This window comes from Palaemon carinicauda, chromosome 21 (genome assembly GCF_036898095.1).
Source record: "Palaemon carinicauda isolate YSFRI2023 chromosome 21, ASM3689809v2, whole genome shotgun sequence".
NCBI lineage: Eukaryota > Metazoa > Arthropoda > Malacostraca > Decapoda > Palaemonidae > Palaemon > Palaemon carinicauda.
Window position 1 is genome coordinate 28,019,529 of NC_090745.1, and position 14,656 is coordinate 28,034,184.

The following is a 14,656-nucleotide window of genomic DNA, read 5'->3' on the forward strand; positions in this document are numbered from 1 at the left end:
CAGGAGAAAGTTGTCTACTGGCTAGGATCGTTGTTAATTGTGTCACAGATCCCTGGGTTCTATCTAGCCCAGAGCTTCACTTTTTGTTTATTTACAACTTACGATTTGCTTAGACATTTTGATTGATAAATTCAACTGTAAAGATTATTAAAAGGCAAAAGCATATATTCCTTCTCAAATCATTGTTTTATATTGAATGTGTAGAAATAGAGTTTCGGGAAATTCCAGGTGGGTTCATATTGCTGGGTGTATGTGGTTTTGCTGTTATCTCCAATGCTATTATTATTGTTATTATTATTATTATTATTATTATTATTATTATTAGCCAAGCTACTCCCTAGTTTGAAAAGCAAGATGCTATAAGGCTAAGGGCTCCAACAGGGAAAAGTAGCCCAGTGAGGAAAGGAAATAAGGAAATAAATAAACGATGAGAAAAAATTAACAATAGATTATTTTAAAAACAGTGACATCAAAACAGACATGTCATATATAAACTATAAAAAGACTTATGTCAGAATGTTCAACATATAAAAGTTTGCTGCAAGTTTGAACTTTTGAAGTTCTACTGATTCAACTACCCGATTAGGAAGATCATTCCACAACTTGGTCACAGCTGGAATGAAACTTCTAGAATACTGTGTAGTATTGAGCTTCATGATGGAGAAGGCCTCACTATTAGAATTAACTGCATGCCTACTATTACGAACAGGATGGAACTGTCCAGGAAGATCCGAATGTAAAGGATAGTTAGAATTGTGAAAAATCTTATGCATAATGAACTAATTGGACAACGGTGCCAAAGATTAATATCTAGCTCAGGAATAAGAAATTTAAGGGGACCGTTTTGACATACCAACTTTCAGAAATTGAAATCGTTTAATTGCTTCTATGTATGCGTAAACATATCATACATGCTCTCCAGAAGTTTCAGCCAATTATTTTTACAAATAACGAGGATATAACAGTCTTTAAATGATGACGTTTGTCGTCTGCATGACTGAGTTTGACAGAATCGTCATTGTGTGTTTATTTTTGCATATTTATAGCGATTTTTGTACTTATTTTTTGAAATCTCGTACGTCTGGCAGAAATGGAAGGCATTGGTAGAGCGTAGTTGAACGAAATCTACTTCTACGAGAACAACAGCCAGAGTTTCTAAAGACGTATAGAAGTTATAATGCATGTGTTTCTTTACTAGAAGTTCGTATGTACATTGTGTTTTCACAACGTCTTCGGGCACTTTATAGCAAGGCCAATGTTACCTAAGGTCATAGAAAGAACAAATAGTCAATTATTTCTCCAAATAATGAAGATATAGCGGTCTTTAAATGATAACATCATCCTTTCTGCGTTGTCTTCATGACTGAGTTTGACAGAATCGTATTTGTGTTTATTTTTGCATCTCTCTCTCTCTCTCTCTCTCTCTCTCTCTCTCTCTCTCTCTCTCTCTCTCTCTCTCTCTCTCTCTCTCTCAAATTATATTAAACTGTCATTTATACAAATACTATAATACCAATGTTTAACTCTCATAGAATCAAATAATAGTTGACCTCTCTCTCTCTCTCTCTCTCTCTCTCTCTCTCTCTCTCTCTCTCTCTCTCTCTCTCTCTCTCTCTCGAATTATTTTAAACTGCCATTTATACAAATACTATAATACCAATGTTCAACTCTCTCTTGGAATTAAATAATAGTTGATATCTCTCTCTCTCTCTCTCTCTCTCTCTCTCTCTCTCTCTCTCTCTCTCTCTCTCTCTCTCTCTCTCTCAATTTGAACTGCCGTCTATATAAACCAAATGCTATCACTCCAAAATTATATTCATGATTCTCTCTCTCTCTCTCTCTCTCTCTCTCTCTCTCTCTCTCTCTCTCTCTCTCTCTCTCTCTCTCTCTCTCTTTATGTTTCGAAATCACATACTTCTGGCAGAAATGGAAGGCATTGGTAAAGGGTAGGTAAATGAAAACTACAAGCTACAAGAACATCAGCCAGAGTTTCCAAAGATGTATAGAAGTTATAATGCATGTGTTTGTTTACTTGAAGTTCGTATTACTTGTGCTTTTACAACGTCCTCTGGAACTTTATAGCAAGGCCAATGTTACCCAAGGTGATAGAAAGAACAAAAAGTAAGCAGAGAACAAGAAACAAAAACCAAGAAGAGGGGGAAACATGAATAAGAGTACAAAGCTGAAACATCCTAACTAAAACACTGGCAACAACGAGAGATCGCTGGAATCTCGTAACATAGTAATAGTAAACTGAGGATTCAAATACCTCGTTTAGGGTGCGTTTATGTAGGAATAAACAATAAAAGTTATCATAATATTATTATCTTGATTTCTTTAAGAAAAGAAGCAAAAATTTGTTGCAAATCTTTGGGAGCTCATAACTCAAAAACATACTTATTCACAATTAGGTACATTTTTCTCACTTATTTATTGTTCGATATTAGAGAGAAAGATATTGAAATGAGGAATAAAAATCCCACAATTCTATTAACCGGATTTTTTATTTTTTTTTTTTTACTTTCTTTTTTCACGATTATTTTGCATCTGCATGAAGGGAAAAAAATAAAAATTTGTAAAAAAAAAAAAAATCAAAATTCTGTCTGACAGAATTGTTCGGTTTATAAAGTCGTTTTTATGGTATTAGATTCAATACAATTGGTGTCATATTAGTGGGGAAAAATGTACCTAAATTTTTTTTTTTTTAAACAATCATTTTTGCTAATGAATCAAAGAGATTTTGATCAAATGACTTGAAATTTTTATATCATGAAGGTATAACATATGTCTGAAACATATATAGAAATGGTTTATTTTTTATCAATAGAAAAAATATGGCAGACATGGCGGACAGTCCCCTTAATAGACCGCAAGTTTCTGTCCAACAAATTAAGATGAGAATCAGCAGCTGAAGACCAGACAGGAGAACAATACTCGAAACAAGGCGGTAGAATGAAAGAATTAAAACACCTTTAGATTGATCACCAAAAATCTTAAAATACTTTGTCAATAAGCCCATTTTTTGTGCAATTGAAGAAGACACGAACCTAATGTGTTTCTCAAAAGTAAACTTGCTGTCGAGAATCACACCTAAAATTTTAAAAGTCGTACAAAGTTAAAGCAACATTATCAATGCTGAGATACGGATGTTGAGGAACCACTGTCCTTGACTTACTTACAATCATACTTTGAGTTTTGTTAGGATTCAACTTCATACCCCATACAGGTAATTTGCACTGATATTAGTTGGAACTCTATTAAGGGATTCAGCAACCCCAGATCTACATTCAGGCGATGGAATTGATGCAAAGAGAGTAGAATAATCTGCATATGCAACAAGCTTGTTTTCTAGGCCAAACCGCATGTCATGTGTATATAGTATGAAAAGTAATGAGCCAAGAACACTACCCTGTGGAACACCAGATATCACATTCCTATACTCACTATGGTGCCCATTAACGACAACTCTTTTGAGATCTATTACTTAAAAATTCAATAATAATGCTAAGAAACGACCCACCCATTCCCAACTGTTTGAGTTTGAAAACAAGGGCCTCATGAATAACAAGGTCAAAGGCAGCACTAAAATCAAGTCCAATCATGCGAACCTCCTGACCACAGTCAAGGGATTTCTGTACAACATTGGAGATTGTAAGAAGGGCATCACATGCTCCCAGGCCTTTACGAAAACCAAATTGCAAACTATATAACAGATGATTATCGTCAGCAAACCTATTCTGACGTTTTGCCAGAAGACGTTAAAAAACTTTAGATAATATGGGAGTTATAGAAATTGGGCAGTAATCAGTTGGACTTGAGCTACCACAAACACATTTACATAGTGGAGTAACATTACCAATTCTCCAACAAGGGCTAAACGCTCCTCTTCTTGCTAACTTGCGAGAAATAACAGATAACTTTAGAGCTAAGAAACCTGCAGTCTTTATAAAAAACAAAGAAAAAATACCATTTGGGTCTACACCTCCGAAAGCATCAAGGTCCATCAACAGAGGATTATTTCTCAAGATCAAAAAGCTAAATTAGGTAGTTTAGCCTCAGGAAAACAGGAATAAGGAAGTTCAAGTTTCTCATTACTCTGTTTACTGTCAAACACATCAGCTAAAAGGGTTGCCTTTTTCTTTGGACAGTGAGTGACAGAGCCATCTGGTTTAAGTAAAGAAGGAACTGTTGCATCTACACCAAGGAGTGCAGAGTTAAGGGTAGTCCGTCACTTATGTTCCTGAGTTGTACCAGAAAGGGTTTTTTTATGGTTAAATTGTATTCCTTTTCAGTTGAAGCATAAACTCTCTCTGAGCAAAAGCTCTAAGTTGAGTATAGTTATTCCAGGTCAAATCTGATCTGTTACCCTTCCAAAGATGATATGCCTCCTGCTTCTCCAAATAAGCACGTCTACAATCATCATTGAATCATGGTTTGTCTTTCACTCAGTACCCTAGCACATGAGAAGGGGTACGCCTATAAATTATGTTGACTAGATTCTCAGTCAAAGGACAACAGGATCAACACTACTACACAATTTTGACAAATTCAAGCCAAAAATCCCATTCCAGTCTGCATGAGATTTCATATAAATCTTACATGAGTATGATACATCAGGGACAGGCTGCTCTGTCTTCACTACTAATGAAATCAAGGCATGATCAGATGTCCCGACTGGAGAACCAACCTTACTTGTTATACTGCCAGGGGAGTCGGTGTATACGAGGTCTAAGCAGTTATCAGACCTGTGAGTAGCTTGAAGTAGTTTGTAGAAACAGCTTTCATAGAGCCATCCCTTGTTTTTGAGTAATTTTGGTTTTTACTTGATGCAGGTATGTGAGTAACAAGTGATATACCAGTGTGTCTTGTAAGCAACCTGCTTTCTTAAATATGGCACAAGAAAATCCTCAACAAATCCATCTATTTTAGAGAAATATACTAAACAGCACAGTAATGTGATTTGTGGTAGATGGTATACCCAAGACTTCTCTTTTGAATTCTTAGGTTATCAGCAATTATTGTCAATTTTTGTGTATTCTGACTTAGCAGTTGTGAGGAATTTGCAAATTTGGGAGCAGGTACTGTTGATTATACATTATATAATTGGTGTTTTTAGATTAAAATTATATATATATTTCTTTGATATGTTTCTCAACAGACTATTACTTATAACCTAGCCTGAATCTAAATTTTAGTGGGAGGGAAACAAGTTGTAAAAATTATAGGATTGGCCCTTTGAGATGTCAAGAATACACATGAGAACTAATGGGATTAAGAAAGGTAATCAAACACACAGCTCCAAGAAACTGACATACTCGATAAGGTTAATAACTTTGTATGAGGCAAGAAACAGAAGTAAAACATTTGGATATTTGTAGGAGTATTGAACATCCAGGTCCTAAAGTAAATAAATCTTCAAGAAATACAATCTCACACATATGCTTGGTGTTTCCTTGTCCCAATAAAAAATGGCTGGTATCAAAATTTTGATAGGAAAAGGATAAAGAGATATTTCAGATTTTGTGGATAAGTAACTAAACTTGCTCTCCTTTGGCAAATCTTACCTTACAGAATACCACCAGAGAGTTTATTGATCTTCTCTGTAACTTGTTTTCTTTCATGCCATGGAGAAAGAAATAACATTGTGAATATTTGTAGAGACGGAGATACTGAAACTAGAGACTAATTAAATGAACTGGGCAAAGATAAAAGCCTATTTCATAGCATGAACAAAAATTTTTACTGTTGCAGTTGTCCTACAATAAATATTCATATGTTCAATGACAAAGAAATACTAATGGTGCATTCAAAGTACTGTACAGTATACAAAATAGCATACTATACAGTAGCTACAGACTGCGTGTTAGTTAACAAGCTGGTAGGGTTGTAAGGTAACCTCATGAAGATGGTGATCACTTATGAGTGACATGTCATCTCATGTTAGCTAATTAAGCTGTACTTTAGTGATGCTACTGTACATATATTACAGTAATACAGGCTAAAGCACAGGGAGTGTTGTTGGATAAGAACAGCAGTGTTACCTGTACATTGGATGTCATACCGATGGCATAGGTTTTATGGGTCATCTTACCTTGTACTGCAGCTGTGTTGGTAATGAGCAATTACTGCACAGTAATACCTCGACATACGAGTGTCCCAACATACAAGAAATTTGAGATACAAGGAAAGTTTCGAGCAAATTTTTGCCCCGAGATACGAGACAAATTTGAGATACGAGGATACAAGACGGTTCCCTATGCGGCCACGTGTGCGAGAGGCTGCTCACAAGGACAGCATCGTTCGCTCTTTCCCATCAGATCTCCATCGCGTAAAGTTATCTCCGAGCATCAGCTGTAGTGTTTGCATTTCTTACGTGTTTTTTCCGTTAATCATTACAGAATTAAGTGAATAAGCAATGGGTCCAAAGCAAGCGAGTGCAAACAAGGATAGTGAAAAGAAAAAGTGTATGTTGACAATCGAGATAAAGCATGAAATAATCGAAAAACATGAGTGGTGTAAGAGTGACTGAGCTGGCTCGCCAATATTAGAGGAGTACATCAACAATATGTACCATCCTCAAGCAGAAGGATGCTGTAAAGAAGGAAATCAGAGACATGTTATCGAAGTGGCATGAGTTTTCTTATTTTATGGAAAAGAGGCACCCGGACAAGTTGGCGTATGGTTGTGCGTTAGCCTTTTGTGACGACACTTGTGTACGTCATTTTCATAACATTTTGAAGGGGAGACAAAAGCAAACATTCCTTGATAGGTTCCTTTTAAAAAGGCCGGCAAAAAGTGAAGGTGAAAGCGAGTCAAAAAGCGAGGCAAAAGGAGCCAAGCCGGAAGAAGAAAAGTTAAAAAATTAAAATGAAAACAAAATTAGAATCAAGTTTAGTGTAACGTAAGATTAACGTTTATTTTTAAGTGTGTTTACAGTAAGCTAATTTCATTTAAGTTAAATTTAAAGTTTAAGTTATGTTACGTAGTGTTACAAAAGTGTAGCGTACAGAACATGTTGCCGTCAAGTCTCTCTCATCCCCTTTCTCTCTCCCTCCTCCTCCGTACACACCACTGTTAGCCGCTATCGTCTGTCTCGAAGGTGAGAACGCCATAATAATGTCACATTTTATTGCAGATCATAACCAGTAGATAGGTATTTGTTATTTTGCGAGCGTAGGTTGTGAATTAGAACAATTAAAAAAAAATTTTCCACTGTAATATACTGTTTTAAGGTGTTTTTTCAGAGGGTGGGAACCGATTAATTTTTTTTTTCAGTTATTTTATTTGGGAAAAATTTATTTGAGATATGAGCGAATTGACATACGAGCTCAGGTCGCGGAACGCATTAAGCTCGTATCTCAAGGTATTACTGTACCTTTGTAAAGTAATATAAACTACAATACGATGATAGAAATCTTGTGAAAACAATGTAATACTTTACAGTAGGATACCTAGTGTGTTAGTCGATTGCATATTGTCAGTGGTCTGTGTTTCAGGGGTTTATGAGTTATGCACATTTTTGGTTAGTGTATCTTGCCCAACTCCCACGAAGATGGAGGGCCGACTGTATAAACCTTGTAGGTTAGCCTTACATTACCCCCAGGTGTTGGGTATATATAGTAGGCCTGTAGCCTATACAATTTGGTGTGATTTTGCTTTATTTTTTGTTTTGGGAAACTTATTTTAAATACAATAGATTATCTGCGATAAGACACCTCTTCCCCCTATTAGTCTGTTATTGGAAGGTTCACCTGTATATAGTATATTACTTGTTTAAATATTTTATTTATTGGTTGTAGTTATTGATACATAATACAGGATATAACTTTGTAATTTATTATTTATATTCAATTTTATTCTTTTTTATTGTATATATTTAGTTCTACACCTTAGTTGCAATTATTTTTTGCATTGTCATAGTTTTATTTAAGCTTGCGAGTCAAGTTTATAGCTCTTCAACTCATTCCTTAAAATATTTATATATTACGAGTATACTTCTTCTGCAGTGATAGTAATATTAAGTATTTAAAAAAAGTGGTTCTAGGAAGGCAAATTTACAGAGTTTGGACATTTTGGAGGGGAAAGGCCTAATTCAAAAGCAGAAAACATTGCAGCTTGTGGTTTGATGGCAATTAAAAAAAATTAGTAAGATACCATATGAAATGTGCTGCATTTAAAACTTTTTATATATTTACTCTTAATTGCTTGGAATTTTTTTTTGCAAGATCTGTTTTGGATATTGTGCACATGGTCATATCCTTTTTATGAGCGGCTGTTGCCAGGGAAATATGACATTGCATTGATATGCAAAATTTTGTCTTATCACAGCACAAAGTTAAATTTTGCATTTTGATATTATTTTTGGGGTTAATTTGCACTGCTATCTTCAAGGACTTTCTGTGAAAATCTTGAACAGGAAAACCAATACAAAGCAAATACTAAAGAAATATTGTCTCCCCTGCTCTAGGGCCAGTATATCAATTTGTAAAGCATGGACTCAGTGTGTATAAGAGATATCTTTGAGTTCAGGTACTATTGAATTTGACCCAACACCTCCAATGCTGAAAAATGTCTTATGTGTGATGTTATCATTTTGCCATCACCTAGAACCACTGCTAAAGTTACAGATGATGCTATCTGCACATCAGCTTGTGGCCAACCACCATCTCTTTCCACGTTATTCCAGAAGAAACAGCGTTACCGTATTATGAAGTGAGGAACCTTGGAATAAATGACAAGAACCAGGTTTTGGTTGGTTATGAACTACTGGATTCATAACACTGTAATTATAGCCTTAACATAATATGGGATTAAATTTTGATCAAGTGCATCAACAATTGTGTAATTGTGTGTTTTCAATTCCGATTTACTGTATACGGCGTTATTAGCTGTTACCGCCCTGTCTTCTTGAAAACACGAAGGGGTTTTAGTTGTTTTTTTGGGCTCGGCCATGTCGTCCTGATGAAAGATTCCTTAGGCAGCTTTCTAAGGGATATTTGGCTACAGTGATACTCCCAGAGAATTGACCACAGGTCTCCAGAATTCTAACTCCTGGCGGGAGTATCCTTAAAACAACTCTTAAGGATATCGCATAATATTAGGGGACGTATTTCTTGATACGACACATGGCAATCTTCACCCCGAATAGAGTTTTTGCTCTGAGGAGGAAGAGTGGCGAAATTGAAGGGGAGCTGTCATCAAGGTTACCCAGTGGATCCCCTTCCCGTACTACTACGGCGAGCTATTCCTTTTGTATTAGCGAATTAAGCACGGTCTATCTCCCAACTGCTCTCGGTTTTGTTACTATTTCAAGGATTATTACTATGCAATCTCCAGCATCTTTATCCTCTGGAAAGTTGAGTATTTAATCTTTCCTGTGTATAATTTTTGGCTCCCTCCTCACAGTTAAATTAGCATAATTTAGATGTGTTTTGTGGAGCAGAGCCTTCACTGGAGGCGGCCATTTTGGACCGCTGTCGTACGCCATAAATGCTTTATTTAGTTAGTAGTACGACGTCCCCGGTATTTAGCTTTAATGAATTCTAGCTATTTAGGCAAATTATACTAGTGAAGATAAGATTACACATGAAATATTTCCTCTTCTGTTTAAACATTTTGATAGTATATGATAGGGCCTCCCGACTCGAGTTAGGCCAGCCTAACGCGTTTTTAGTATACTTTAGTAACGTTATCCCCGTTTATCCTCTTGTATCGTTTTATTAATTTAGTCGGAGATACCACATCTTCTAGAATTACTAGCATAATTCGATACTCGTCTCTTTTAGAGATTTAAGGATAAACCCTTCCTTCCTTCTGAGTGCCGCCATTAGGCGGCAACCCTATCTTTTGTCTTGCCATAGCGTAGTGTACTCCGACTTGACTGAGATAGTGTTTCTGTCTATCCTCTTTGCCGGTGAGTATCCCGGCTTTGAAATACAACAGTAACTCGGAGTATTCAGTCTTGTTGTCAGCAACTCTACCGATGGGGGATTAGTCATTCCCCTGGCGGTTTCACACTTGCCGGCATAGGAAGCCCGGCTTCCCTAGTCCACAACCGAAAGTGGTAGTACAATTGGCGCCACCTTCTCCCTTGTGGTCTAGAAGACATGTCTTATATCCGGCAATGTCTTAGGCTGAGGAATCGTTATTCTTCTGCCGCCCAAGACGGCGCCAGCATAGGAAACTATGTATCCTTGTTTTGCTGCCGACAGTAAGAGGCATACTTGCCGCCTTTTTTCTATGCAAAATATAAGACCCTTTCCCTTCCCCTTCTGTCCTTTAGTGATGGCCTAGCCGTCACAACATCTGTGGCCGGTATTCTACAATCTCCTTGCTTGCCGGGCTGATTACGATGCCGGCCGGGCTTCTACAAAGGCGGCTAGATGACCGCTTCGACTTTCTCCCTGACTGAAGCAAGGCTCCAGGAAAGGTTGTGCCGGCCATGATGGCTGCCGGTGGGAGACCCTATACAACTTTGAGTATTCTTCAGTCCTCTCTTGGACTGCCATCCACAAAGTCTGGAACCAGCAGTGTAGCCGGCAACAGATATTGTGGCTGGATGGAAGCTAGAATTAATACATTCTTTCCCCTTCCATTTGAATCCTCATTCTGGAAAGAAGGCAGTAGAGACAGTAGTTCCTACAACCCTAATTATTGTACTAAACTATAATAATACAGTAGCCCTTCTCTCCATGCTTTCTCTCTCTCTGTCGGCTAGTGCCGTCAGGTACTAGCCTAGCCGGTAGTATGCCGGCAGAACTACAGTATAAGACTATACAGTAGCCAGTATTCCTGCAGTATAGCAGATACAGCAGTTAGAAAACTACAGTATCTGATATACAGTAGTATGATTTCCAACATATTCTGTGTATCCTTTCACAGCCCATTGTTGAGACTGCTAAATAATGTTGACATGAAGTATTCCTTCAATATTCCGATCATCAGAACATAAATATATTTACCCTACAGTATTAATATTTCACTTGTGGGGGAGTTAGTGCTAGTATACACTGACTCCAGCTCTATGTTCTAGAGATATTCCACCCTATATTTCCCTAATAAGAAAATTTAAAATATTAATATTGAGGGAGGTCACAGCAATTGCCTGGACAGAAAAAACAGATGTGTCTTTCCTATTTCTTTTCTAGCTTACTATCCTAAGCTATAATTATAATAGTAAGATCTATTATTAATGCATGTAATTGATTTATCAGTGTGATAAATTACCCCATACTCATTTCACTCTTTCTTTCCTTACAGGAGGAGCCCAGGGTGAAGTGTGCAGTCATGTACTGCAACCACAAAAGTAAGAACTTTTGTGGCCACAACATGTGCAGGTCTCATGCCCCCTGCTCCATCGCAACTGAAACCCTGAGATACTGGGACCCGAAGGGTTGCAACGTCTGCTCGGCCTTGATGACCGAGGGTTTCGGCGATCCCAAGACCACAGAGTCGAGGGATGCTGCGAGGGAAACGCTTTGGAAGTGGGTAAGAGGGTTCCAGAAGAACTCTCCGGGACCTTAACTACCAAGCGACACCATTAGAAACCTTCTGTTCCCTAAGGCAACATCTGATGCGGTCGTGCCTCAGGTACGGCCCGAGCCTCCCTGCATACTACTGGCGATAGAGGCCGACATCAATAAGGCTTTAGAAGGCATGGACATCCATCAGGAAAGGATGTCAGATGTGTTCTCGGACACTGAAAAGGATCTCCTTCAAGAAGACCCTGAAGAAGAGGTGGCCCAGCCACCCGAGGAGGAAGAATAATCCAGATCTACAGAGACAGGAGACCCTCTACTGTCTGTGACGGCATTTCAGCCTGTGCCGTCAACCTCTTCGGCCCCAACCCCTCAACCAAACCCGCAGTTCCCCACGGGCCAAGAGTTCATGGCGCAGATCCAGCAGATGATGGAAACTATGCGCAAGGAACAGCTAGAGATGAGAAGGAAAGTCAGGGAAGCACACCGCGCAGTCGCTTCTCGCGGCTCCTACAAGCGGCCCAGAGTCTCTTACTTGCCTCAATGCTCCGAAACCAACCCCTGGAGGTATGCGGAGTTCATGCCCATGATGAATGGGAAATTCTGCGTCTCGGAGAAGATGGGGGCCATACCCCTCGACGATCTCCAATTCTGGCCGAACCTTGCGGCTTACCCGGAGTGCTTCATCAGACCGAAGAACAAACCTGCGTCTAAAGAAGAGACGGAACCTAAGGAGGTCATGGTCTTTGACCATGACAAGGCACAGGCTCTCTTGACAAGTAGCCTGAAGAAGGCAGGATATACAAACTCCAAGGTTTCTGCGTTGAGCATGAAGCACCCTACCTTCCTTGCTCCTTCCTCCAGAGCTTTTCCCTTTACATCTAAAGCTCTCCACTGCGTGCTAAAGGCAGTTGATGCGGGCAAACCATGCCCTACGTTAGAGAAGTGTAGACCATTGTCTCTAGCCCTGCTGACGGGCGAGAAGGACTGGAACGAGGTCCATCTAACCTTCTCGGTCACTACGCTAGATGCAGACATCGCAGGACAGCAGTTCAACAAGAACCTTCCGAAGCTGTCGGACTTTCTTCTGAGAAGAGAACAGGAGACAAAAGAGAGACTAGCCGCTCTCTGTCTCTCCAGAACTGCATGGAGATGTGTGCAGGCATCTCAAGCACCCCAGACACGTACACAGTCCTAGCCAAGATGCACATGGCTACACTAGTCAAGGACATGTACACTTTTGTGAAGGCCAGTAGGGCCTGTAGTGAGTATGTGTTTGCCAATGCAACGGTCAAGCACAAGCCCAGGAAGTTGATCATTTCCTTTATCTGGGGCAAGGACCTCTTCCCAAAGGAAGCAGTCCAAGAGGTGGTTGCTGAAGCTGCCACGGAGAATAGGAACCTTCTCCAAAAGTGGGGCATGTCTTCCAAAAGGAAATCATCCTCTGACGCTGGTCCCCAATCCAAGAACAGGAAGACAAAGAAGCCACGAGGGCCTCATAGACCTGCGCAACATCCCTCTGTTACCATGACCACAGTGCCCCAAATGGTTGCCCAGCCACAAACCACTTTCCAGATGGTGCCTCAACAGTTGGTAACCCAGTCACCAGCCTTTAACCCAGGCTTTGAGAGGCACACCACTACCTTTCGCCCAAAAGGTAGAGGATCTAGACAAGGCTCCCCACGAAACCCCTCAAGAGGTAGAGGAGGACGTGGTCAGGGTAACAAACCCTCTGGATCATCCATGCAGTGAGATGCTCCAGGTAGGAGGAAGACTCCTCCACTTTCGGGATCGTTGGACCTTTGATCCCTGGGCCCACAGTCTAGTCAAGAATGGACTAGGGTGGAAATGGAACAGATATCCACCTTCCTTTCCTCAATTCTTCCAACACTCCACCCCCTTATTGGAAGAGTATACCTTAGAACTCTTGAACAAAAAGGTTATAAGGAAAGCAAAGTCCATCAAATTCTAGGGAAGGCTGTTTTGTGTTCCCAAGAAGGACTCGGACAAACTCAGAATCATTCTCGACTTGTCTCCACTCAACAAGTTCATCGAGAACAAGAAGTTCCGGATGTTAACCTTACAACACATAAGGACCCTGTTACCAAAAGGGGCGTACAGTCTCAATAGACCTAGCAGATGCCTACTGGCACCTTCCAGTCAGCCGCCCCCTCTCCTCCTACCTAGGATTCAAGCTACAGAAGACAAAGTATGTCTTTAGAGCCATGCCCTTTGGACTAAACATAGCCCCAAGGATTTTCACGAAACTTGCGGACACAGTCGTACAACAGCTACGCTTAGAAGGCATTCAGGTAGCAGCATACCTGGACGACTGGCCGATGTGGGCAGCATCCAAGACTGCTTGTCTGCAGGCTGCCACGAAAGTGATCCAGTTCCTGGAACATCTGGGCTTCAAGATCAACTACAAGAAGTCTCGCCTCTCTCCAGCTGAAGAGTTTCAATGGTTGGGAATCTATTGGAACTTGCAGTCACACCGCCTCTCCATTCCACCGAAGAAGAGGAGAGAGATTGTGGGTTCTGTCAAGAGACTACCGAAATCCAACAAGATTTCAAGATGCCAACAGGAAAGAGTACTGGGCTCTCTCTAGTTTGCAGCAGTAACAGACCCAGTGCTAACAGCACAACTAAAAGATGCGTCAGGAGTCTGGAGAAGATTCGCATCAAACGCTCGAAGAGATCAACAGAGACTGACACAGACCTTACTGCGATCGCTTTTAAGGCCGTGGTCGAAGGTCAAGAGCCTAGCAAAGACTATTCCCTTACAACCACCTCATCCGTCAGTAGTCATCCACACGGATGCCTCACCGGAAGGACGAGGAGATCATTCCCATCAAAGGAAAGTTCAAGGGACCTGGTCACACCAGTTCAAGACCTTTCACATCAACATTCTGGAGGCCATGGCAGTCTTCCTGACATTGAAGAAACTATCCCCTCACAGATCAGCCCATGTCAAGTTGGTCTTGGACAGCGAAGTGATAGTGAAATGTCTGAACCAACAAAGCTCGACATCGCCCTACATCAACCACGTGATGTTGGCCATCTTTTGCTTGGCAAGAAAGAAAGAAAGAAAAGATGGCACATATCAGCAGTTCACCTACAAGGGTTCCGCAATGTAACGGAGGACGCATTATCCAGGCGAAAGCCGATAGAGTCAGAAT

General features: G+C 40.1%; 1 protein-coding gene across 1 annotated transcript in view; it reads left to right on the plus strand.

The window, feature by feature from the left end:
• The window catches only part of LOC137615242 (rho guanine nucleotide exchange factor 38-like), a 396,680-nt gene that overhangs the window by 317,297 nt on the left and 64,727 nt on the right, over positions 1-14,656 (plus strand). The window lies entirely within an intron of this gene.